At 44.7% G+C, this 27,150-nt stretch overlaps 1 long non-coding RNA gene across 1 annotated transcript in view; it reads right to left on the bottom strand.

Moving 5' to 3' along the window:
• LOC147732451 (uncharacterized) overlaps positions 1 to 27,150 on the bottom strand; it is a 49,146-nt gene that overhangs the window by 2,922 nt on the left and 19,074 nt on the right. The gene's annotated exons all lie outside the window — the stretch shown is intronic.

Here is a 27,150-nt window from a genome sequence, read left to right as displayed (position 1 = left end):
CTGGTAGGCAGGGTAGGCAGGGAGGGGGGTCTGACCTGTTGGTGGTTCTGGACTCTCCTGCCCTAACCTGCGACGTATGGACTGACTGGAACATTGGGGAGACTGGTTGTGTTCAGGTATCCCAGTGGGTCGGTGTGCTATGCGGTGCTCTGGATTTCAAGTAGTGCAACCGCTTTCTGTAGCGCGTTCGGGCCTTCTGGCACAATGTGCACAGCAGAGTAGGTGCTGGATGGGACGAGAAGGCCAAATTCAAGATCAAGTTTATTGTCATCCCTATTTGCCTTACTGCCTGTGACCTGTTGATGCGGCTAAAATGTGTTGTTGTAAATATTTCCGATATACAAGTTTAGGATACTTATACTTTCGTATTGGTTTGTGGTTTGAATACCCTTGTTTGATGTGAATATAAGGCTACGCCTTGAAGAACATAACCTGAATCTAAGCTTTCTTTGGGACAGCTGCACTGGAAGAATGGGGGGGGGGGAGTATGGGAGGAGGGAATGGCACGTTGTGCGCATACTAATGTACCTTGACAAACCTTTAACAGCTCACACAAGTAACTTTGCCATTCTATTTTATTTTATTTTAGTTTATATTCTTCTATAGCGCCTGAATAGACCCCCGGAGGGGTATCTCCGCGCTTTGCCAGTAAGAATATCCTCAGATGGTATGTAGTTAGATAAAATGGTACATAGCAACAGAGGGGGATCAATTACTGGAGAATAGGTGTGTTTTTAAGACCTTTCGGAAGGTCAGATGACTGGTGAGTGATCTCATCCCGAGAGGTAAAGAATTCCAAAGCTTTGGTCCTAGATGGGCTAATGCTCGCCCTCCTTGTCTGGACTTTTTTATTCTGGGCACCTGCAGAAGCTGCTGGTTGCCTGAGCGCAGGGTTCGTCCAGGGGCATATGGCTGGAAGATTTTGGCTAGATATTTTGGACCTTCGCCTATCACACTTTTGTGAATAGTGCACAAGGTCTTAAACTGCACTCTTCTTCACTGGTAACCAATGGAGCCTAGTCAGCAGCGGGAGAGAGGGAGTCCTGGGGGGAGCGTTAAGGACTACCCTTGCTGCCGTGTTTTGGATCACCTGTAACTTTTTAGACTGCCCTTCATTTGCTCCTAATAGAAGGCCGAATAAATGGATTAGTGGGTCGATGAGATCTCATCCCCCATCAACCTGCCCCTATGATGTAAGACTTCACTTATTTATAATTGTAACTACTCTCATGATCAGCTTATGATCAAACGATGATGTTTTCATGCTTAAATGATTAGGTCTGACCAAAGGAGACAATAGCTGCCTGGACAGATCTCGTGTTAGCAACAACACTGACACAATATTCAACGTACAATATACAACATATAGAAAAGGGGCTTCGGGCCAGCAGTCCTCAACCATTGGTGTGTTGTGCTCAGATTCCTTCAGCCACTAGTTGTGTAAAATGCCCTTCGCATTTGGGTCAGCCCACGATATTTTCACAGATATTACATGGCCTTTTTGACATTCTACACTAGTCAAGTAAAGTAGTCCCTAGTATGTTGTTGCTTCTCCCGCCGGTTCCATATTAAATTCTGAGTGCTGTCCTTGTCTGGGTGGTTACTGACCTGATAGCAGTTGCAATCATTAAGGCAGCTTCACTTTTCTGCAGAATCTAAAAAGCATCTCAACTGCCACAAGGCACTTTAATCAAGTAATGTACTGTAGAACTTCAACCGTATGTTTAAGTGGCCTGCAATGCAAAGCTGTTGTAACACCATATTCGTAAACATGTTAGTGGTAACTGGATTGTTTATTAGGCTAGTTACACATTACCTGTCTTAATGCAGTACCATTACAGCACACGCGCGCTTTTTTAATTTAACAAACTGTATTTTTAACCAGAATTACCAAACAGAATGGGTATGTTTGTCAATTACAATCCAGAACTATTGACTATGCCAATGCATGTTAAGGTCTGCCATGCATCTGGGATCAGCACATAGTGGCGCATATTTCCGTCTTTTACATACAGCACTCTACTGCCCTCTAGAACCAGAACCGCATTACTTAAATATGTTCCAATCAATTAATAAATAAAATACCTTCGAACAACTGCGTTTGTATTTAATCAGTGTTGTACCTACATACAGCAACTAAAAAATAACATGTGGAGTTTAAAGAGTTTCAGTTCCTCCATCGAATTTCTATTCCAAATTGTTTATGGTTGGGCCACCAGAATTATTTGGCAATGGAGTACTAAATTATTTTCCACATTTGATTTAAACATGCAGCCGGGGAAGTCAAAGTGTGCAGTGAATTATGGGTTTACAGGCAAACGTGGAATAAACCATCTATTTTGAACTTCCAACAGACATAGATACACAAAGTATTGACGCAAACAGAAACAATGATCAAGGTTCTTTAGGAAATAAAACCATACAATTTCTGCTGAACCTACTCCAAATGATGTCTGCCAACAATTCTGTGTGTGGTGTTGCATTGAACAGCACTTTATTAATACAGTGCTTTCTACCTCCCATAGTTAAGCAGATTGTGTTGAACTTAGAATAGTGAACTCAGCACAGATATGGCCTACATGTACACTACGCCTTGCAGTTGTATGTAGGCATGTGTGTATCTGGTTTGTTCAGAGCAGTGACTAGGTACAAGAAGGTGCAAGAGCAGGGAGAGCGCTAAAGATCATATACACAGCCAGGGTAGGCGGGGTCCCTGTTCGCTAAATGTGATTATGGTCCTTGAGGTATATTTCCTGACCTCAAATAACTTTCAAAATGTGTTTGTTTAACATCAGTAGAGGCTGCTTCTTCGAAGCAGTAGTGAGGCAGGGAGGAGAAGAATAGAGTGTGGGGGGGAGGGGGGGGGAATAAAAAAAGATCACTTACCTGCTGACAGTCCTCTCCCTGGCTTCAGTTCGAGCAGGAAGCACCCAGGCTCCCCTAAGCCAACCACAACGCTGCAATGCAGTATTGTGATTGGTCTGATTGCTGTGGTTCACCTCTCAGATGGGGGATGGGAGTCTGGGCATGTTCTAAACCCAGGCTGTAATACAGCCTGGGTGGAGAGCATGCAAAGTGCGCATTAATGTTTGGCCGGCCACAGAGGGCTGGCCAAACATTCATGCGCACTTAGGAGGGTGCACCAATCCTACCCCTTGTCCTGACCAGCCTATCCCCACCCCACGAATCTGCCTAAGCATGAAAAAAATAAAATGATAATAGCATTGCGTTATCATCATTTTATTTTTATTTTTTTGGCATGCAGAAATGCAGTTGGGCGATGCTCCTCTGCCTTAGCGGAGGAGCTCTCCCTGTTTAACATTGCTTGTAGTTCTTAATTCACAAGTTAAAAAAAAGAAAAATATAGTGAATCAAACTGTATGTAGTGAGTAAGGTGCATTGTTTCATCTTTGCCTATTAAATATATGCACGTTTTTCCTTGTCAATTCAGCTTAAAACCCAGTTGTCCTAGCCGAGGTTGACATATTTCCTCCGCAGGTTTTGGGAATTTGCTTTCTGCAGATCTTGGTACTGGTTTGAAATGGTATAAATATCCTGTTTTTGTGCTTTCCTCCAGCAGTTCAGTAACGAATGGTTCTCTTTATAACACACTGTTGTGTCTTTCTGGTATTGTGGCATGTGTAGTTATAAGGATGGGTAGTAAGAGTCCTTTTCACGTTTGATGTAGCTGTCTGGAACCCTTCATGTCATAAATTCTTAAAAATAGTTCAATAGGAAGAGGTACCATGAGTGGGCTTTGATACTTTCCCCTTCAACCATTGGCTTTCACGTGTTTTTAGTTGCTGCCATTTATGGAGTGGGCTTTACTTCAAGGGAATGATATTTTGAGGGTGGTTACATTGTTAAGTGTGTTCCCATTAGGTTAGGGAATCTGTAGTTCTTTTGATAAACTGCAAATGCAACTTCACTTCTAGCTTCTATGTCATAACCAATGTGAGTTCTTTCCTATATTTACTCTGCCGAATCAACATTTTAAACGCTTATTTGTCCCTTTTCTGACGTGGAAGTGATTGCTATTCGGATGCCAGGCTCAGGGATCCAAAAAATTCCATAATCGCATTCGCAAATTGATTTGTTTTACTTTGCTGTCATGATAACATGCTATTGGAATTGCAGCCACTTTTGTGCACATTGGAAATACCTGTCCACACAGAGGAATTTTAGGCTTTGGTTTCAATCATGTACAGTAACCGGGGATTTTGGTAGGGGTCGGGTGTAAATGTAGGGCAAGTAGGAGAGATCCTAGCCAAATTTTCAGGATAACCATTTCCTATGTAAATACTTTCTATTGAGATGTGTTGTTTTTTAAAATATCTTATGAGCCTACCATAGAAATCTAGCATGGATGGGGCCTTCCTGGCCTGTGCTAAATGTGCAAGGCTCTACTTCAACAGAGACAAAGCAGATATCTTTTCAAGGACCTCTCCGTGAACAACCTTTTATTTCATTATTAAATTAAATCTATGAGCCATTTTTGCAACAGTGTTACACATTACCTAAATAACCAGTAGATGGCTGAGAAAACAGTGAGACAATTTCATTATGGTGCAAGAAAACAAACCTTAAGAAATGATTGCCAATTCTCCCTTAAACAGTTTTAATAGAAGTTGAAGTTGGAGCCAACCGTGGCCCGTCCATAGGGGCGAGCTGAGGGTCCATGCCCCTCATCTTTTTCCCTCAAGAAGATTGTCTGTCAGGCTGATTAAAGGTCAGCTTGAGAGACACTATTCATTTTCAGGCCAGGCAGCCAGGACCTTGACATGTGCTAAATAAGAAGGCTGCCTGAGCTGAACTTTGCTGGGCTGAGGATATTACAGCTCCTGTGGGGGTGGCTTCCTCAGCTCAGCAAAGGTTCTTGAGGCCCTCCCCCTCGTGACGAGGTGGAGCATCACTCATTGCCTCAGATCTGGGTGCTTCAGTTTTAAGCACTGAAGTGCACGAGGCGGAGTGCCATTCAGTGGGGTGGGGGCAGCAGTCTCACTGACCCCATCCCACTCTGTGAAGAAGTTGGGACTGCTGCTTTCCCTCATTGACTGACCTAAGGTCAACCAATAAAGGAAGGCAGCAGTCCCAGCTCTCCTGGGGCCTCCGAGCCAGAGCTACAATCACCCGCGTAGCTAGGGGGGGCGAGGGGGCGAGGGGGCGGACCGCCCTGTAGTGCCCAGCCCCAAGAACTCAGGCAGACACAGTGTGGTAGTATCAGGGACATTCTTTATTGTATGTCCTTCTTCTGCAAATCCCAACGGCTCACTGCCAGCTGCCCACTTGGTCTCCCAGCTCCTCCCTTTTCCCCCGCCCTCGTCCCTCACTCGGGCCGGTCCTAGTGCCTGACCAGTTTGGTCACTGGGCACTTTACATCAACGTCATTACATCTCCCCCCTCTGTGAATAAAAGAAAACAAAACAATATACACCACAGCAAATAGCAAATTATTTTTCTTTAGAATTCTTCGATAAAGCGAGACGGTTTCGTGATCACACGTCTGGGGCGTGACTGGAGGTTGGGACTGTCGAGCTCATTCTCATCGGCAGTCTCCATCAATAACTGACTGTGAGTTGGCAGTGTCTCTGGGTCTCCTGGCTCCAGTTTCGGTTTGGTCAGTAGCTCTTTGACCTTTGTTCCGCACTTTTTGAAGTACGTCACATTCCTAGTAAGTCTTTTCCCGTCGGTTTCTGCAGTGATCATGGTTCCTTTTTGTTGTATCACTTTGAGTGGAACCTCATGGTACTGGCAATCAGTCTTTCTGTGCTGCTCTTGTCGTGCCAGCACCCAGTCTCCCTCTTGGATTTGAGGGGTAGTAGCATGACGCAGCTCATCGGCATAGTCCTTCATTCTTTCCTTCTTTATCTTGTCTCTGGTCGCGATCTCCTCATGATCAGAGTCGGAATACAGTTTGTGCGCTGCCATATTCATCATTGGTATTCTGGTGCGCACTGGGCGTCCTAGCATGAGAGTGGCAGGACATTTGCCTGTGGTGGAATTAGGCGTATTTCGGTATGCCCGCAATACCTCGTCGAGTGCTTTCTGAAGGCTTTTTCCGGTGAGTTCTGCTTGCTGGATGGTCTTCTTGATCGTGGCCATGAAGCGTTCGATCATTCTGTTGGCCTGTGGCCATAGTGGTGTGATCTTGCGGTGTGTGAAGTTGAGGTGCTGGGCAAAATCAGCAAAGTCATGGCTGTTGAATGGAGGCCCATTGTCTGACTTCACCACTAGGGGAATGCCCCATGCGGCAAAGACCTCCTCTAGGATCGGTATGACACACGATGCTCTCGTGGATGTGCACAGTTGTGCGATGGGGAATCTGGAGTACTTGTCCATGATGGCCAGGACGTATTGGCCCGATTTGATTGGCCCAAAGAAGTCAATGGCAATGTGTTGCCAGATGCCCTCCGGTAGTGGAGACATTTATAGTGGTGCAGGGGGATCTGGACGACTTACCAGTTGACATTGAGGACAGTCCTTCAAGGTCGTCTCCACCATCAGGTCTAGTGTTGGGAACCAGACTCTTTCACGGAGTGCTCTTTTTGTGGCTACTATGCCCCGGTGTCCCTCATGTGCTAGGTTGATGACCCCTTGTCTGAGTTGTCGTGGGATCACTATTCTGGTGTCTCGTAAGATGAGACCATTTGCTGCTATCGACAGTTCTTCGTGGACATGTTTAAATGCTGCCATCTCTTGGTTATTTTGTCCATTGCTTGGCGTGTGTCTCCAGCTGTTAGTTTGGATCAGCCGTTTCACCTCTGCAGGGTGGCATCCGTTTGCGTCGCTTCGCAAATGGCCTCTAGTGGAACAGCCGGAGACCTCGCTTGGTTCACTACAAAGTGAATGTATTCATCCGCGGTTGATTGTTCTGATTTGTTGGATCTGATGGGGTGTCGGGACATGTAGTCTGCAGGGTTTGCATCTTTTCCTGGCTTGTGGATTATGGTATAGGTGTACTCTTGGAGCCGTAGGCCCCATCGCTCTATTCTCAGTGGCATTTTTGCCTGCGGGTTTCCAAATATTGTGATCAAAGATTGATGGTCAGTTATCAGTGTAAAGTGTTTTCCAAAAATGAAAATGTGGAAGTGTTCACACGCCCAGATAACAGCCAGGCTTTCTTTTTCTGGCTGTGAATATGCTCTCTCTGTGTCTGTCAGACTTCTGCTGGCATGTGCTACTATGTGCCGTTGGTCTCCTTCTCTATCGTATTGCGCAAGGATGGCTCCTAATCCTACAGGACTGGCATCTACTGTTATCTCCATCTTCTTTTTTGGATTGAAGTATGCTAGGTTCTTTGCTGATTCTACAGTTCTCTTGATCTCTCGAAATGCCCCTTCACACTGAGTGGACCAGTGAAAGGGCTGTCCTTGTTTCGTGAGCATCCTTAGCGGGTAGCTTACCGTGGCGTAGTCAGGTATATATCTGGAGCAGTAGCTGGCCATGCCTAGGAACGATCGTACATCGCCTACGTCCTCCGGGCTTGGTGTATCGTTTAGCGCTGCTACCTTTTCAGGGTCTGGTTTTATGCCTCTTCCAGAGAATACGTTACAAAGAGGGGGGTTGAACCCATGCAGTCACGGGGACCTGGGTGCTATATGGTACATATATAAGGGGGTCCCCGCAAGGGAAGTGTATTGTAACCTACATACACTGGAAATATTCTGGATAGTTCAATGATACAAGGAATTTACAGGTATTGTAATTTATTAATCAACACCACGTAGTTGCCAATGGCAAAATACAATCACATAAAATTTCAAGCCCCAAAGGGGGAGAAAGGGAAGGGAAGGGTAGTGCTCAGGGGAGTGTCAAGTCAAGGAAAGTAAACACAGTTCCAAGAAAAAATAAATTACATTATTGCAATCAAAGTCATGACAATTATGATGCAAAAGCCCAGATTCAAGGCATATATTGGAACATATTCAACAAATGACATTCAACGGTCACATACAACATTCAGAAATATCGGGGGCATGTGCCGGAAGTCCAAGGAGAGAAACAACCGTCGACGTTTTGACCCCTATCTACAGGCTATGTTGAGTCCTTTCTCGGGGTCTTCATCAGGACATCTGCAAGGGGTGGGAGGGGTGGTGGGGCAATTCTATCTGAAAAAATGTAATAAAGGATTCGCACTTTAGTACATAATAGGAGTGTAATGAACCATCCTATCTAGCATTATACAGAAACGTTAAAATAATTACCATGGAGTAAGGCCCGACTGGGCTCTGTACATGGAGGGAGAATACGCCACACAGGGTGTCGTGGTCGATCTCAGTGGTAAAAATTCTCAACTGCAGAGGAGACAACAATCGATCAGATACAAAGGATGAGGATAAATTCGTCAGAAAGGTGTCCTATGATTTAATGCAGTCTGTTAGAATTGAGACTACACTTACACGCTTCAAAGGTTAAGACGAATGGTAAGTTAATAGTTGAACCATAGTCGTCACAAATCAATTTCAAAGTCAGTGCAGGCAAGCACGGGCTGTGGGTAAAAATAATTGATTACAACTCTACAGAGTAGAACGTGTGTAATTACTAATGACGCAGGACTAAATTAATGTCCGGTCATTGAGAGCCTGTATATGAGATGTCAGGCGTATGCAACCGCTTACACGCAGGAACAATGGATACTAGCAATTGCGGAACCCATGAGAAGATAGAATTGTGATACAAATCACTATGATAAGCAATCTATGTCTAAGATACAGTTGTGCGTTAGGGCACTGTGTGAAATCTAAAAATTGTGAAGTCAAAATTTGCCTCCAAGTTGACACGAAAAGGAGAGTAAATTACATCAAATGTAGAACTTGTTACCGGCCCAGGTGGGATCAAAAAGGAACCGTCATGCGGTCCACAGGTCGAGAAAGGCACGAACACTCATTACGTGTGCCTTCGTGAGATTTAATCCTACGGTAAACAAGAAAGTAGGAGTGTAACCGATTACAAGACGAGTGAATCTCCAAGTTACGGAAAACACTCGAGAAAGGCTGTCTTGTACTTACAGGTGACCAAACGGGCGATGCCGTCTACGCCGGTCGAGGCTGAAATTTTGGGAGATAACACACTCACTAAAGCCAAGGAGGCTGTGGAAAATTTGGAAGCCACAATTAAAGACTTTGACATTACGGCTCAAACCAAAAAACTGGAAAAACTAGCCAGAGATCTTAGACTGTTTGACAAGAAATCCGTTTACCCATATCTACAACCTGATTATTATAAACAGGACAATCAGGGTCGTTTTACCAACCGCGGCCGCGGTGGTTACAGAGGACGACGGAATTTCACAACTTTTTCCGACTCCTCATATAGTTCGGGGAGTGACGGTGAAGCAGGACCGAGCACCCCTTACCTTTACCCACCTCAAGACACAGGTTACCAACAGTACCCCCCGCAATTCCAGCCTCATTTTTTAGATCAAGGCCGTGGACAATGGCAGCCCCCACGGGGACGCGGCAACAATTGGACAAGGGGCCAGACAAGAGGACAACAACAGAACCAGGGAGGATGGGACGGCAGCCGAGGCAAGCAGCAGAAACGGGTGACCTTCCGCCCAGAAGTGCATGGAGAAATCTCGACCAGGAGGAACACATACAGGTGGTAAACACATGATCCACGCCTGGCTCAACCACATCGAGCATCAGCAGGGTCACCACCAACCCCGTGATTAACATCTCCAAATATAATCTACAGGAGGAAGAACTAAAGGTCCTCAGCAGAGGCCTCTCCTATGTTCCGACTGCCCCGGTCAACAAATTCCTGTTGAAAACAGAATTATACAGTTTTTTCAGGAAGATTAGATTGAGATACTTCTTCCGCCATCAAACATCCAGACAACAAAGTTCCACCACGGGACTTAGAGTACCTTCCACTTTCTTTCCACCCACGTATGCCATGAGCCATCGGATCCTGGCTTTTGAAGAAATTGTGACCTCTTCCGTAGACCGATCACTGGATCAACCAAAATTCACTAGACTGAACCTAAGTAAAACAGAGAAAAAGGCCCTCACAGATCTATGCAACAACAAAGAAGTCGTCATCAAACCCGCCGACAAAGGCGGGGCCATTGTCGTGCAGGACCTTTCCAACTATAAGGAAGAAATTTACAGACAATTGTCGGATGGTATCAGCTATCGGCTACTACCAGGTGATCCTTCACATGAATTGGCAACTACAATCTTGAAAGCCACACAGAAAGGATTGGATGCTGGGTTCCTCAGTAAGCAAGAATTTGAATTTCTTAACCAAAAATTCCCAAGACTGGCTACCATTTACACCTTACCGAAGGTACATAAGAATCAGAATAGCCCCCCAGGACGCCCTATCGTGTCCGGCTGTGGGTCGATGTTAGAGCCCCTGTGCAAATATGTCGACTTCTTCCTAAAGCCCATCGCCCTTAATACTAGGGCATACCTACGTGATACTACACAGACAATCAACCTGATTGATGAGAGACCATTTAATCCGGAAAGTGCACTCCTGGTCACCTGCGATATCGTATCGCTCTACACCAGCATCCCCCAACAAGATACTTTGGAAGTGATGCGAGAGGCCTTAGACAAAAGAACGGCGCTTGTACCGGTCCCGACGGACTTCATAATTGAGCTACTGAAGATTGCCATGATGCAGAACTTTTTTATCTTTCAGGAGGGGTTCTATTTGCAGACCAAGGGGGTAGCCATGGGGACTACCTTCGCTCCAAATTTGGCCATAATCTATAGGGACCATTTTGAACAACAATATATTTTTTCATCAAACAACCCTTTCCAGGCCAGACTAACCCTATGGGTCAGATATATTGACGATGTCCTGTGCATCTGGGAGGGCAATAAAGATCAACTAAAAGTTTTTCATGTTTGGCTCAATTCACGAAACCCCCATATCCAATTCACGATGGAATCCAGCAACAAACCCATACCTTTCCTAGACATCTCCATCTACACTGAAGGAGACCGCTTGCAAACCACCTTATTCAGGAAGCCGACTGAGCGCAACTCATTACTGCAATATGGGAGTCATCACCCCAGAGGTTTCAAGGACAACTTGCCTGTCGGGCAATTCCTCAGAATCAGGAGAAATTGTTCCACCAGAGCCAACTACCTCACGGAATCTGAGGTCCTGAGTGAGCGCCTTATTTCACGGGGATACCCAGCCCGGATGGTGAAACGAGCCAGAAAACGTGCATGGTATAACCCACGCGATTCCCTGCTAAACCCCGAAAACCCTGATCGCGCCATGGCAGACCGTATCATCTGTGTCACGACTTTTTCGACACGTAGCAACGACATCAAGAAAATCATTAATAAGAACTGGTCCCTGGTGGCAGACGTGATTAAACAAACTGAACTCCCTCTCCACTCTTTCAAGAGAGCCAAAAACATACGGGACATGGTGGTCCATTCTTATTTGGAACCAGTCAGTCAACCAACCCTTACAACCTTATGGAACCTGCCCCCTCTAGTTGGACACCACAGATGTGGGACATGTACTGCATGCGACACTACTATTCAGACTAAAACCTTTGATCATGATGGTCGGACTTACACTTTAAAACCCTACACGAATTGTAATTCCACTGGCGTCATCTACATCGTCCAGTGTCCATGTAGCCAGGTATATGTGGGACAAACTCAACAAAAAATAAAATCTAGGATTTCTTCTCACTGTAGTAGACTAAGATGCAAAGTGGCGGGCGCGCCATTGGTAGAACATTGGCAGACAGCAGGACATGCTGTAGCAGATCTGAGATGGCTTGTAATTGAAAAAGTATCCCTGGGTAGAAGAGGGGGTAACCTCCCTACAGTATTGAATACACGCGAGTCTTAATGGATGTCCCTTTTGGACTCGATTAAGAATGGTCTGAATGAGCAGGACAGCAGTTTAGCACAATTGGCAGCACTCGGTTAACTGACAGATTTTAGATCTACTTAAGAATGTTTATCATTTGCTAACACTACTCGTTTACACTCTCATGTTGGTGAAGTGCACGAGTTTGTTGTAATCTCTCGATAAGTATACCTAATGACATGTTTCTCGCCTACAACCTCTTGTTAGAGAGTTGCGCGGGTACTTCAGACCGTTAAATGGTTCTTGATTTATCCCATGTATCTATCCTCTCTCTGTCATCCATTGTACATGTTTACCTTTGCTCACTGGTCTACAACCTCCTGCGAGAGAGTTGCACGAGTGTCCTTCTTTTAAATGTTCCTTAGTATGTAAATTACCTAAATGCAGTTGTCTCATTTATCATTTGCCAAGGTGAACATTTATTGCATTTTATTCATCTTTATCGCATGTGTAATTCACCAAGGTTCCCCCGAATAGCTAGACTAGCGTACACACCATTAGCTACTAGTAACTCTTCCCTTTCTATTTTTACCCATATCTGTGAACTCCGCCCCAAACTCCACGTAGCGGCTTCTGCGGAGTTTGTTGCACGACCGGCGTAGACGGCATCGCCCGTTTGGTCACCTGTAAGTACAAGACAGCCTTTCTCGAGTGTTTTCCGTAACTTGGAGATTCACTCTTCTTGTAATAGGTTACACTCCTACTTTCTTGCTTACCGTAGGATTAAATCTCACGAAGGCACACGTAATGAGTGTTCGTGCCTTTCTCGACCTGTGGACCGCATGACGGTTCCTTTTTGATCCCACCTGGGCCGGTAACAAGTTCTACATTTGATGTAATTTATTCTCCTTTTCGTGTCAACTTGGAGGCAAATTTTGACTTCACAATTTTTAGATTTCACACAGTGCCCTAACGCACAACTGTATATTAGACATAGATTGCTTATCATAGTGATTTGTATCACAATTCTATCTTCTCATGGGTTCTGCGATTGCTAGTATCCATTGTTCCTGCGTGTAAGCGGTTGCATACACCTGACATCTCATATACAGGCTCTCAATTACCGGACATTAATTTAGTCCTGCGTCATTAGTAATTACACACGTTCTACTCTGTAGAGTTGTAATCAATTATTTTTACCCACAGCCCGTGCTTGCCTGCACCGACTTTGAAATTGATTTGTGACGACTATGGTTCAACTATTAACTTACCATTCGTCTTAACCGTTGAAGCGTGTAAGTGTAGTCTCAATTCTAACAGACAGCATTAAATCATAGGACACCTTTCTGACGAATTTATCCTCATCCTTTGTATCTGATCGATTGTTGCCTCCTCTGCAGTTGAGAATTTTTACCACAGAGATCGACCACGACACCCTGCGTGGCATATTCTCCTTCCATGTACAGAGCCCAGTCGGGCCTTACTCCATGGTAATTATTTTAACGTTTCTGTATAATGCTAGATAGGATGGTTCATTACACTCCTATTATGTACTAAAGTGCGAATCCTTTATTACATTTTTTTCAGATAGAATTGCCCCACCACCCCTCCCACCCCTTGTAGATGTCCTGATGAAGAACCCGAGAAAGGACTCAACATAGCCTGTAGATAGGGGTCGAAACGTCGACGGTTGTTTCTCTCCTTGGACTTCCGGCACATGCCCCCGATATTTCTGAATGTTGTATGTGACCGTTGAATGTCATTTGTTGAATATGTTCCAATATATGCCTTGAATCTGGGCTTTTGCATCATAATTGTCACGACTTTGATTGCAATACTGTAATTTATTTTTTCTTGGAACTGTGTTTACTTTCCTTGACTTGACACTCCCCTGAGCACTACCCTTCCCTTCCCTTTCTCCCCCTTTGGGGCTTGAAATTTTATGTGATTGTATTGTGCCATTGGCAACTACGTAGTGTTGATTAATAAATTACAATACCTATAAATTCCTTGTATCATTGAACTATCCAGAATATTTCCAGTGTATGTAGGTTACAATACACTTCCCTTGCGGGGATCCCCTTATATATGTACCATCTTCCAGATAATAGGTGTCCGAAGAACTTTAGCGTTGGTTTGTGAAGTTCGCACTTATTTGTGTTGAGTGTCGGGTTCGCGTCCATCAGTGCTTGACAGACCTGATCCAGTGCTTTGTTGTGTTCCTCAGTCATTGCTCCATAGACGAGGATGTCATCGCTGTAGTTTAGGACCTGTGGGATGTGGTGTATTGTTCTCCTGATGGAATCTTGGAATATCTCAGCTGATGATGACACCTTGAAGCTTAGTCTTTTATATCTGAATAGTCCAAGGTGTGTCGAGAATGTTGTGATGTATCTCGACCTTTCGTGCAGTTCTAGTTGGTGGTATCCTTTGTTGAGGTCCAGTTTTAAAAAGATCTTGGCTCCTTTGAGGGAAGTGATCATGACACTGATGTGAGGGCCTGGATGTCTCTCTCTCTCTATAGCGGTGTTGGGCGCCCTCATGTCTACACACAGACGGACTCGGTCAGTTTCTCCTTTCTTTGGGACCACCACGACCGGGGAGACCCATGGAGTTGGTCCATATGTTCTCTCGATGATGTCGGCTTCCAGCAGGTCTTGGAGTTCCTTCTCCACGGCTTCTTGCAGGTGGAACAGGATTTTTCGGTGGTGTTGCACCACAGGTGTGATTTGTTCATCTATGTGCAATTTTATTTGGCAGTTCTTCATTTTTTCCCAGGCCTTGAAAGAGCTTGGGGAACTTCTTGATGAGTGCTGGTTTGTCAGTGACTCTGAATAGGATGTCCACCAATTTCAATCGCTCAGCAGTGGCTAGGCTCAGGAGGCAGTCGGCTTCAGGCCCCTTGATGACATGGATGTAGGCTGGTATTGTTCGATCTTCATATGACAGTTCGGTCTCGAACTTCCCAAGACATGTAAGTGGCTCCTTGGCCATCCACGTATACACTTGTACGTGGGCATCAACTAGCTTTGGCAGTGGTTTCATGCATTGGTACTCTGTTACTGGTAAGTAGTTTAGCGTTGCTCCACTATCTAGCACAAATTGGGCGGGGTGGGAGCCAACCCTGATGTCTAAACGCTGGTACTCTTTCAGCTGATCAAGGTCAGCTACACTGTAAAGGTATTCCTTTCGAACTCGGGGGGTGGGCGATGGGGATCGAGATTCTCTTGATGACGATCGATGAGATTGACATGTCCTGCAGGAGCGGCAGCTAGATTGTGATGACCCAGAGGATGAGTCTCGTCTATCCTGGACTGCTCTGACAATGACGACTGTTTGAAGGTGGGTGTCGTCGGTGTCTTCCCCCGTGGTCACTCTTCGGTACTGCCCCACACATGCTTTCAAAATGGTTGTCTCTGCCACATTTTCGGCATTGTTGTCCTAGTGCTGGGCATGCATCTGCATGTGGGAAGTCGTATCCGCATCGGGTGCATTTGAGTTGTCTGTCTGATAGTACCTGTGTGTGACTTGTGTCTTTGTGTCCTTTGTTTGACTGGTGGTGATGTCTCTTTGATCTGGAGGAACAAGCTTGTGGTGGAGACCTTCTGTGCTCTTGTCGCGACTGCATCCTGAAAACTTGTTCCCGTCTCTCACTTTTAAAGGTTTCCATTTTCTTCGCGTGTTCGTCAGCTTGTTCATCCACTCTCGTCATCTCTACGATCTCTTCCAACGTGTAGCTTCTCTTGAGTAACTTGCGTCTCAGTGGCTCGGAGAGACAACCTTCTATGACTCTTAGTCGCAGGGCGTCCTCAGTTGAGAATTTGTCAAAGTCGCAGTGTTTCGCCAATCATCTCAGACGTGTTAAGAATGCCCCCATTTGTTCACCTCTCTCTTGCGCGGCCAAGTTGAAAGTGTACCGCTCAAAGTCGACGTTCCTTTTGTGTAGGAACTTGCTGTCTAGTGCTTCACGTACTTTAGTGTAAGAATCAGAGGACTCTTCTGGCAGTTCTTTTATGAGTCGTCCACCTCCTCTGCCAATCAGGTTCTTGAGAATAAGCAGCTTCTCTCCTAGGTCTGACACCTTGGATGCTTTCATGAAGTCCTCAAAATTCTCTATCCATTCTTGCCATCGCGGGCCCATGCTCCCGCCGGATTCAAGAACAAGGGGCTCGGGGCGGCCCAGGAGAGATGCTCTCATTATGCTTTCGGGGGCTGAGTCAGGCATTGTACGCTTGTGGTTCCTGGCGGCTTTTGCAGTCCTAATTCACTCTTTGTTTGTTGTCTTTGTTGAACTCGCCAGTGCTTGTTTGTTATTTGTTGCACTCGCCAGTGCTTGGTTGTTGTATTTGTTGCACTCACCAGTGCTTGTTTGTTGTTTTGTTGCACTCGCCAGTGCTTGTTTGCTGTTTTGTTGCACTCGCCAGTGCTTGTTTGCTGTTTTGGTTGCGCTCGCCAGTGCTTGTTTGTTATTTGTTGCACTCACCAGTGCTTGTTTGCTGTCTTTGTTGCACTCGGCAATGCTTTTTTGCTGTTTCACGCTCTTTGCCTGACTTCAAAATGGCCACCGACGATCCCTCACAGGCGATTGTCAATGCTGCCTGACTTCAAAATGGCCGCCTGGGAATCTCGTTTCTAGCGAGATTTTCGCCGTTTCTCTTTGTTTCTTCGCCGGGGGGGGCAGTTAGTCGGCGATTTCACTCACCGCAGCCGTGATCCACCGCTTGAGTCATGATCAGGTAGGGCAGTTTTTCTTTCACTTCTGCCGCCCTCGGCACTCGGTAGGCGTTTTCTTCGGCCACACCCTACCGCCGCTGAGGTGGGCACTCGGTAGGCGCTCTTGATAGCGCGCTTCTGCCGCTGAGGTGGGCACTCGGTAGGTGCTTTTGTTGGCGCTCTTCCGCCGCCGAGGTGGGCACTCAGTGGGCGTTTTCAGCAAAGCGCTTCCGCCGCCGAGGTGGGCACTCGGTAGGCGCTTTTGTTGGCACTCTTCCGCCACTGAGGTGGGCACTCGGTGGGCGTTTTCAGCAACACACTTCAGCCTCCGAGGTGGGCACTCTGTAGGCGCTTTTATTATCACTCTTCCGCCGCCGAGGTGGGCACTCGGTGGGCGTTTTCTCGCAGCGCGCTCGAGCCTTCAGACGTGGGGCAAGCTCCGGACCAGTCGGTCGCCGGTTGCTGCTGTAGCCGTCCACACGCTCAGGGTCCGGTACCTTTGTCGCCAGTTGTAGTGTCCAGCCCCAAGATCTCAGGCAGACACAGTGTGGTAGTTCAGGGACCTTCTTTATTGTATGTCCTTCTTCTGCAAATCCCAACGGCTCACTGCCAGCTGCCCCCTTGGTCTCCCAGCTCCTCCCTTTCCGCCCGCCCTCGTCCCTCACTCGGGCCGGTCCTAGTGCCTGACCAGTTTGGTCACTGGGCACTTTACATCAACGTCATTACACGCCCCAGGCGGCACTGTTTTGGAGGCGGCAAGCACGCACTTGTGGCCCGTTGCGGCGGCCTTAATGATTTATTTGGGGACACTCACTGTCTGACACTTTGTCAGTCAGTGTCCCCAGCCCCTAAAAAATTATTAAGGCGGCCGCAACGGGCCACCAGTGCCGCGCCCTCGCCGTTTCACAGTTTGATGAAGTGCAAGCAAACTCACCTGCTTGCTAAATTATGAAAGTACAGAAGATAGGTGCCTCAATAGACATTAAAAGTTCAAGTTTCCACCGTTGAAAAAAGGGGACAACCAGTATTTCGGCTCCTCTTTTATTGATTTTGAATGGCCAGCCGACACGTGTTTCGTCGCAAAGGAATACAATAATTCCGCGACTCCTCAGGGCTGGGGAGGATACAAAATAAAAGATGGAGTGCATGGTAACATTACAATGTACATAACGATTTCTTTGGTGACTGTATTATGTGCAAGTGCAGGGTGAGAGAGATCTTGTGACAATGAACAGCAAAGATGTAGTGGATGCACACAACACCGTCCCCTCATTCCAGTGTAGATGTGGAGAGGTGTAAACGCAAGCAGGATTGTGGTTCGACAGTTGGTACGTCTGTGACATGGTATAGTATTGTTTCTCGATGATCAGAACGTCGTATCGAAGTGACGCAAGAGGGGAAATGTGAAAGTATAGGTGCCAACGTGTGAAGTTGAAGAATCCCTGCTCTAAAGGGGCGTAAACGTCAAGTTTTCAAGGCATATGAAGGGAAATTTGTGTGGGTGACATTTGTTTATTCAAAACAGTTTCCCTGAGTATACCAAAAGGTGTGCATCCTACCTGTAGTAAATGTGTAGTAAACCGCAGGTCTGTAGAGTTACCAAAAAGAAGAAAGAAAGAAGGGAAAGAAGGTAAAACTGCGGGGTCTTGGAGAATAGAGTAAACATCGGAGACCCGATTGAGAATCGTGTCTGAAATTCGGTATTTACATATGTTGAGTAAATATTAAGAAGGTGCTCACCGCTGTGCCGGTGATAATTCCGACCCGGCCCGGCTAGAGACCAGGTTAAATGATTTCAAATTGTTGTCGATATTGGTCCATTGTTAATCCTGTCCAATGGGAATGGGGAGATGCTAAAAGAGGGAATTAAAAGGTCAAAATTCAGGGGACTGTAACCAATTGAGAATTACATGTGTTTAGTGCCAAAACGCCCCGATTCCAAAAAAAAGGGTTTACTAGCATCTCACCTTCAAAATCAGGTATTGGTGCAGTGGGTTGACTTCTGCAATGGATTACTTTCAATGGTGTAGGCGTCCACTTGTTAAATCACGGGGAGTGTGGAGGCTCCTCAATATTGGATTCGCTGGATGAGTAGGTGAGTTGATTCAGGAACGGAATATAAAGAAAAATGGGGAAGGAAAGCGCAAGAGCGTAAGGTTAGATGCTCTCGCTGGTCATGATAATACATTTGTGTTTGTATTAGATCGTTGGATCAATCATGATCCTTAAATCCCTCTACTTGGTATCGATAGCTGAAAGAATCTGCTATACAGTATGTTTTTACTTGAATCTAAGTTTAAGACAGCTATAGAATATTTAAATTGGATCATCTCTTACCCGTAATGCGGGGGAAAGCCGGCAGGACGAGTACTCCTGTGGAATGGTTCCGGGTAAGGACACGTGATAATCGACCCGGAAATGGTTAAATAGCCTGAAAAAGTTCCCGGATTCAAATGACTTGAGCGTCAATCATACTGGTGTTGTGTGCGAGTTCCCTAACCATTATGGCGGTGTCATAGTAAAGGTGTAGATAGCGGGGAGCTATAAAGTTAGAAGAAAGGGAACTGTCATCAGAAAGAGAAAAGGTTTCATGCACGAATAGTTGGATCACGTATAGTGCGTGGCGCACCTACCATGCAGAGAGTGAAAACGGTCAAGCCTCAGATCCACAATTATGCAATCATGTTGATTATAATATCAATTTGATTAGTAAATTGTGCATCAAATTACATTATCATTCAATGACTATCTTTAACATAAAATCCTTAGGTAATTTTATGCGAGTTGGTGATAATCAACAATACAACTTTTATTGATGGCATTTCAAACCACAGTTATCGATCGCATTGTGTGCAATGTGTGGATGCTCAACCATTATATAAATGTTGTAGGTGTTAAGATAGCATTACATTGTGAGGGTCATTCTTTAGAGACCACTCTAGATGGTTATTAAAACATTACCTCACGTAAGTCTCATTGAGGGTACACATTGAAGTGGGGAGGAAAATTTGGTTGCAGTTTCAGAATACATTTGTTGACTGAATGGTAATTAATTCACAATTACAGAGGATGACAAATGTTATTGTATGTGTGATCTGAATCAAGATATGTATTTACATGATTCATACTACTGAGGGAGATAACAGGAAAATGTGTTATGTTAATCCCCTAGGAAGTATTGCATCTCCTGGTCAAAGTTTAAACCATGTTTCACCCTGCGGAGGCGGAGAATCCACATTGCTTCCAGATGTCTCAGTTTCAATTCTCTGTTTCCGCCCCGTATCCCCGGTGGTACAGTTTCAATCCCAAAAAAGGAAATTCGTTTGTCCATACTTTGGTCATAGCACGCAGCCGCATGCAAAGCTACCGGATACCTTGGGTCTTGTTTGTGGATAGCTCTTATGTGTTATTCTTTCTTTGAGAGGGCGGATGGTGCTGCCCACATAGAATTTTTTACATACACACTCAATGATGTATACTACAAAGCGTGTAGTGCAATTGATGTTGGTCCTGATAACATATTTTTTTCCTTTAGTGTCATAGAATTCGTCTGTTTTGTGTTTGGCCCACCGGCACATAGAACAAAACCCACACTTGAAAAAACCTGTGTTGTGTACCGTTAGCCAGGTATTGGTTATGGTGCCTCAGGGAATTGTGGGACTAAGTCTGTTTTTTAGGGTCCTGCCCCTTCTGAAAGTTATCTGTGGATATTCTCCTATGTATTCTTGAATACTTTTGTCTGCTCTGAGAATGTTCCAGTGCTTAGTGAAGCTCATACGAAGTGATCAATGTTGGCTATTAAAGTCAGTGATCATTCGGATTGTTGTGGAATCGGTTTTTGTGTCTATGTGTTTCTTCGTGAGTGTGTCAACTCTTTTGATTTTCTTGACCCAAGCGGTTGCTCTTTTGAGTAAGTCTTCTGGGTAGCCTCTTTTTTTGAAACGTCCCTGCATTTCCCTCAGATTTTCGTTAAAGTCTTTGTCATCACTACAGTTTCTACGTGCTCTTAAGAATTCACCAAATGGGATGGTGCTGATCTGGTGGGGTGGATGGGCACTGCTAGCGTGTAGAATCGCATTGCAGGCAGTACTTTTTCTGAAAAGTTTGCTGTTTAGTTTGTTGTTGGAAACATAGATTTCTAAGTCCAGGAATTCTACTCTGTCTAAGCTGGCTTTTATGGTTAAACTCATATCCCAGGTGTTATGGTTCAAAGGTTCGTGAAAATCCATCAAGTGTTCGTGTGTACTGGACCAGATTAATTTATTTATTTGTTTATTTATTTATTTATGCAGTTTTATATAGCGCGGACTTTACCCGAAGGCGTCAGAGCGCTTTACAATAGGAACAGAAATGATACAAACTGAGAACATTACACGAACAGCAGATTGCAAAAGCATGCGTTACGTTACATACGGTAAAGTGATCATTGTGAGCAAACAAAAATACATGAGGTAGTAAAAATTGTGAGCAACCAAAAATACATGAGGTAGACAAGGTAATAGTGACACTTCTGAGCAAACAAAATAAATGAGGTAGTAAAAATGTGAGCTACCAAAAATACATGAGGTAGTAGAAAGTGCACCGGAGGAAAAAGTGACAAGTGTGCAGGCTACAAGAGAAAATAGAGTATAATTTGAGGTATAATACTGCAATATATGCTAGACACTCAAGCACAAGAACAAACGTTACGTAGGTGAAGGTGGCACTTGTGCAAGTATCAAAGGTAAAAAACATGTGAGAGGAAGCAAACCCTGTGTTACAGTGGCAAAGTGGTGAGTGCAAGTTGCAAGAGGGTACCAAACACGAGTAGATGGATAATACTGCAATAAAAGGCAAACACTCTAACCACAAGAACACACTGGGAAGGCACTTCCATGGACATGAAAAGTAGAAATTTTCAGTAGTGGGAGGTCTTCCTTCATATAAAAGAGAGGACGTGAATTACTTTTGGAGGTGTCTCTGGAGGAGGAGAACTTTGAGGTCCCTTTTAAAGGCCTGGGAGGAGGCGGTGGTCCGGAGCTGAGGCGGGAATGAGTTCCAGATTCTCACTGCGTTGCCTGAAAAGGATTGGGCCATCGTTCTTTCCTTCTTGAAAGTGGGAGGTTCAAGCAGTATATTCTCCGCATTGCGTGAAGGTCTAGAGCCTCCAGAGAGTTTCAGTTTATTCGCCAGGTAGCGAGGAGAAGAGGAGTGCAGGGCTTTGTGGGTGATACAAGCGGTCTTGTAGATAGCTCTAGCCTCAAAGGGAAGCCAGCGGGGGTGGATAACATCGGTGTGATGTGATCGCTTCTTTTGGCCCCATAAATGAAACGAGCTGCTGAGTGGAAAACAGACTTAAGTGGGGACAAGTGGGATTTGGGGAGGCCAGTAAGAAGAGAATTGCAGTAGTTGAGTCTGGAGAGGACCAGTGATTGCACCAGGGTTATAAGGTCCCGCTCCGGGAAGAAGCGACGGATGCCCCAAAGAAGGCGCAGTTGGTATCGAGCAGATTTTGCAATGGAATTGATGTGGGGAATTAGATTGAGTTTTTTGTCTAGTATGACACCAAGGGATTTGGCACTGTCGACAATGATGGGTTTATTGTTTAGTAGATTCATCTGATCCATCCATGATTGAACCGGGGGAGGAGAGAGTGAGGAGGAGAAGAGGAGCAATTCAGTTTTGGAGGGATTCAGAATCAGTTGATGAGTTGACATCCAGTTTTGAATGGAGTCGAGAGTGGAGCTTAGGATGGAGAGATCGTGAGTAGGGGCAATCTTGAGGTAGAGTTGAGTGTCGTCAGCATAGAGATGATAGTGAATCCCGATTTACTTAGGAGATTTCCCAGTGGTTCTAGATAGAGATTGAACAGTGTGGGAGCAAGTATCGAGCCTTGGGGAACACCTTGATCTACCGCCACAGGAGGTGAAAGACTGTTCGCTATTTTGATCATTTGGGATCTGCCAGAAAGGAAGGATGCAAACCATTTAAGCACAGTGCCCTCCATGCCCATTCTCTGTTGAAGAATATTGAGGAGGGTGTTGTGATTGACAGTGTCAAAGGCTGCGGAGAGGTCAAGGAGAATTAGAAGACAGGACCCCCCTGAATCGAGTATCCTTAACGCGTCATCAACCACTTGCAGTAGAGCTGTTTCAGTGCTGCAGTTTTGGATGAAGCCGCACTGACAGTTGTCAAGAAGATCATTGTCCTTGATATGACGGGAGAGTTGTTTTGCTACACATCTTTCAGTGATCTTCGCCAGAAAGGGAAGGTTAGTGATGGGGTGGAAGTTGTTGAGGTCATTCGCATCAGCAGTGGGTTTTTTAAGAAGAGGGGTATCTTCCCCAAAATACTATAGAGTCTATAAATGTCACACCTTTTGTGCCCCAAATTAGGTCATTTTCAAGTGCACCCATAAACAAATTAGCGAAAGAAGGGGAAAATTTAGAACCCATGGCGACACCTTTTATTTGCCTGTAGCATGAGTTGTTAAACATGAAGACATTGTTCTTCAAAATGAGTTCCATCATGGAGACCAGCATATTTGTATGTTGCCACATTGTGGCTGGTCGATGCTGTAAAGTCTTAGTTACTACTTCCAATCCTAGATCTGGTTTGATGCTAGTATACAGTGCTACCACACCCATGGTTACTAGAATGTTGCCTGGTTACCACTGTAGATCAGAGAGTATACTTAATATGTGTTTCGTGTCTTGTATAAATGATGGTAAGTTACGTACCAGGGGCCCTAAGAATAGGTATACATACTCGGCTAGTCTCTCTGTCGGTCCGCCTATGCCCGATATAATGGGCCATCCAGGAGGGAAAGGGAGGTGTTTGTGTACCTTGGGCAAGGTGTAAAGCCAAGGGTAAGATGGTTTGAATATTTTCAAATAAAGATATTCATCTTCATTGATTAGACCATCTTCTTTCCAGGTTATCAGGAATCTGTTGATGGTAGTAGTGAGAGATGCTATGGGGTTGTGGTCAAGGCACTCATAACATGTAGTGTCTTGTAGTTGACCTAAAATTTCATCCTGGTAATTTTTTTTGTTCATAATTACAACATTACCCCCCTTGTCCGCTTCTCTAATGATGATGTCTTGATCTTTGATAAGGGTGTTTAGGGCGGCCCGTTCTCCTGTTGTCAAGTTATCTTTGTACCTAAAGGTTTGTAGGTCTCTCTTATTGTCTAATTTTTCTAAGTCCTCCAGTACTCGTTTATGGAAATTGTCTATAGAGTTACCCCCTGGTAAGGTGGGGATCCATTTGGATTTAGACTTCAGCCCACTTACGATACTGAAGTCCGACTCAATGTTGAGTTCCTCTAGTAATCTTTCCATGTCATATGGAGTTTGTTCTTGGTCAGTCAAAGAGAGTAAGAGTTGTGTGGTTTGAATATCATTAATAGTTAAGACACCAGGTTCAAACTAAGTTGGGATGTTCGAAGATATTTTATTAGACATATTCCAGTTAGAAAAATGCTTTTTCAGTTTTAAACTGCGTACAAACTTAAACAAATCAATCTTTAGTCTACAGATGTCAGTGCTAGCGAAAGGGTTGAAATTCAGACCTTTACTTAGAAGGCAGATTATTTTGGGGGTCAGAGTTTTGGATGATAAGTTAATAACCTGTACCTCCCCCTCTTGTGTGTCTGTTATTTCTGGTTGTTCCCTGATCTGAGTTTCCTCTTGTAATCTTCTACGTTTCCCCCTCCTGCCCCTGCGGGTTTTGGATCCTGGATGCGATTGCCTCTCCTGATCCGTTGTATCTCGCATAAAAATGGTGTGGTCTTGCTGTCTGTTCTATTAGAATCGTCCTCACTGACACTGCCTGTGCTTAGTGATGTGTTGCTCGAAGAGATAGAGCTGGCGTCAGTTTCATTTGGTTTGCCTTTTCTTTTTTGTGAGGGTTTGTGTATCATGTAATCATATTTCTTGGCATATGTGAATATCCTACCCTCAGTGTAGTCAGCCTCATCTCTCTTTAACTGTCTGGCTTTACGACTTTTTATCTCGTTCTGATGTTTTAGTAGAATTTCATCCAATATCATATAGTTTTTGACAGTGGATTCAGGAAGATTTAAGTCTTTTATCTCCTGTTCTAAAATGGCAATTTCGGCTTGAAATTTGATGACCTTACGGTCAGAACTCTCAATGAGAATGTCCATGAGGATGTTGGAATTGTTGGTTAGAGCTTCTTCCCACTTGCCTAGGAGATTGGTGTCTAGATCATCATAAGTGGGAAAGATCTCTGCCCTTAGGCCTCTGGGTATACGTCTTAGTCTTGCATATTGTTTCAAAGTGGTGCCGTCCCACCACTTTGAGTTCTCTTGTTTTTTGAGTTTCTCTAGCCTCATGAATTTATCCCTAAGACCTTCTTTCTTGGTAACACTAGGGGTTCCACTAGTTGTTGCTCTATGTGTTGACATACCCTTTGCAAGGTTGTCGAAAAGCTCCTCTGCAGCTTTGTCTCTATTCATTTTTAAGCTAAAAAGGGATGGAAGTGCCTATCCCTATTGTTGTTTCTTACTGCGCGGTGGCTGCCCCCCTCTTCTAACTGTATGATCAATTGAGAACAGGGTTTTTTGGAGTGAGGGAAATGCTGGGAGCACTGCTCGCGGTTGATGCGCAGGAGGTGTTGGTATTGGTGTGTTTGGCACTAGGTGCAAACAGGTGAGGGGAGAAAGCCCTATAACCCCTCCAAGAGTATGTGACAAGACACACACTACACAAAGTAAGCAGAAACCTGTTGCACACTAAATTATGAAAGTACAGAAGATAGGTGTCTCAATGGACATTAACAGTTCAAGTTTCCACCGTTGAAAAAAGGGGACAACCAGTATTTCAGCTCCTCTTTTATTGATTTTGAATGGCCAGCCAACACGTGTTTCGTCGCAAAGGAACACAATAATTCCGCGACTCCTCAGGGCTGGGGAGGATACAAAATAAAAGATGGAGTGCATGGTAACATTACAATTTACATAACGATTTCTTTGGTGAGTGTATTATGTGCAAGTGCAGGGTGAGAGTGAATCTTGTGACAATGAACAGCAAAGATGTAGTGGATGCACACAACACCGTCCCCTCATTCCAGTGTAGATGTAGAGAGGTGTAGACGCAAGCAGGATTGTGGTTCGACAGTTGGTACATCATGGTATAGGTTTGTTTCTTGATGATCAGAACGTCGTATCGAAGTGACGCAAGAGGGGAAATGTGAAAGTATAGGTGCCAACGTGTGAAGTTGAAGAATCCCTGTTCTGAAGGGGTGTAAACGTCAAGTTTTCAAGGCATACGAAGGGAAATTTGTGTGGGTGACATTTGTTTATTCAAAACAGTTTCCCTGAGTATACCAAAAGGTGTGCATCCTACCTGTAGTTAATGGGTAGTAAACCGCAGGTCTGTAGAGTTACCAAAAAGAAGAAAGAAAGAAGGGAAAGAAGGTAAAACTGCAGGTCTTGGAGAAAAGAGTAAACATCAGAGACCCGATTGAGAATCGTGTCTGAAATTCGGTATTTATGTATGTTGAGTAAATATTAAGAAGGACCTCACCGCTGTGCCGGTGATAATTCCGACCCGGCCCCGCTCGAGACCAGGTTAAATGATTTCAAATCGTCGTCGATATTGGTCCAGTGTTAATCCTGTCCAATGGGAATGGGGAGATGCTAAAAAGAGGGAATTAAAAGGTCGAAATTCAGGGGACTGTAACCAATTGAGAATAACATGTGTTTAGTGCCAAAACACCCCGATAAAAGGGTTTACTAGCATCTCACCTTCAAAATCAGGTATTGGTGCAGTGGGTTGACTTCTGCAATGGATTACTTTGAATGGTGTAGGCGTCCACTTGATAAATCACGGGGAGTGTGGAGGCTCCTCAATATTAGATTCCCTGGATGAGTAGGTGAGTTGATTCAGGAACGGAATATAAAGAAAAATGGGGAAGGAAAGAGCAAGAGCGTAAGGTTAGATGCTCTCGCTGGTCATGATAATACATTTGTGTTTGTATTATATTGTTGGATCGATCATGAACCTTAAATCTCTCTACTTGGTATCGAAAGCTGAAAGAATCTGCTATACGGTATGTTTTCTCTTGAATCTAAGTTTAAGACAGCTATAGAATATTTCAATTGGATCATCTCGTACCCGTATTGCGGGGAAAAGCCGGCAGGACGAGTACTCCTGTGGAATGGTTCCGGGTACGGACACGTGATCATCGACCCGGAAATGGTTAAATAGCCTGAAAAAGGTCCCGGATTCAAATGATTAGAACATCAATCATACCGGTGTTGTGTGCGAGTTCCCTAACCATTATGGCGGTGTCATAGTAAAGGTGTAGATAGCGGGGAGCTATAAAGTTAGAAGAAAGGGAACTGTCATCAGAAAGAGAAAAGGTTTCATGCACGAATAGTTGGACCACGTATAGTGCGTGGCGCACCTACCATGCAGAGAGTGAAAACGGTCAAGCCTCAGATCCACAATTATGCAATCATGTCGATTATCATATCAATTCGTGCGAGTTGGCGAAAATCAACAATACAATTCTTATTGATGGCATTTCAAACCACAGTTATCGATAACTGTGGTTTGAAATGCCACCAATAAGAATTGTATTGTTGATTTTCGCCAACACGCATCCAATGACCTAAGGATTTTATGTTAAAGATAGGCA

The sequence above is a fragment of the Lissotriton vulgaris genome, chromosome 2_1, assembly GCF_964263255.1.
Source record: "Lissotriton vulgaris chromosome 2_1, aLisVul1.2, whole genome shotgun sequence".
Classification (NCBI taxonomy): domain Eukaryota; kingdom Metazoa; phylum Chordata; class Amphibia; order Caudata; family Salamandridae; genus Lissotriton; species Lissotriton vulgaris.
The sequence above is the reverse complement of the archived record's forward strand: the minus strand, read 5'-3'. Positions and strand labels throughout refer to the sequence as shown.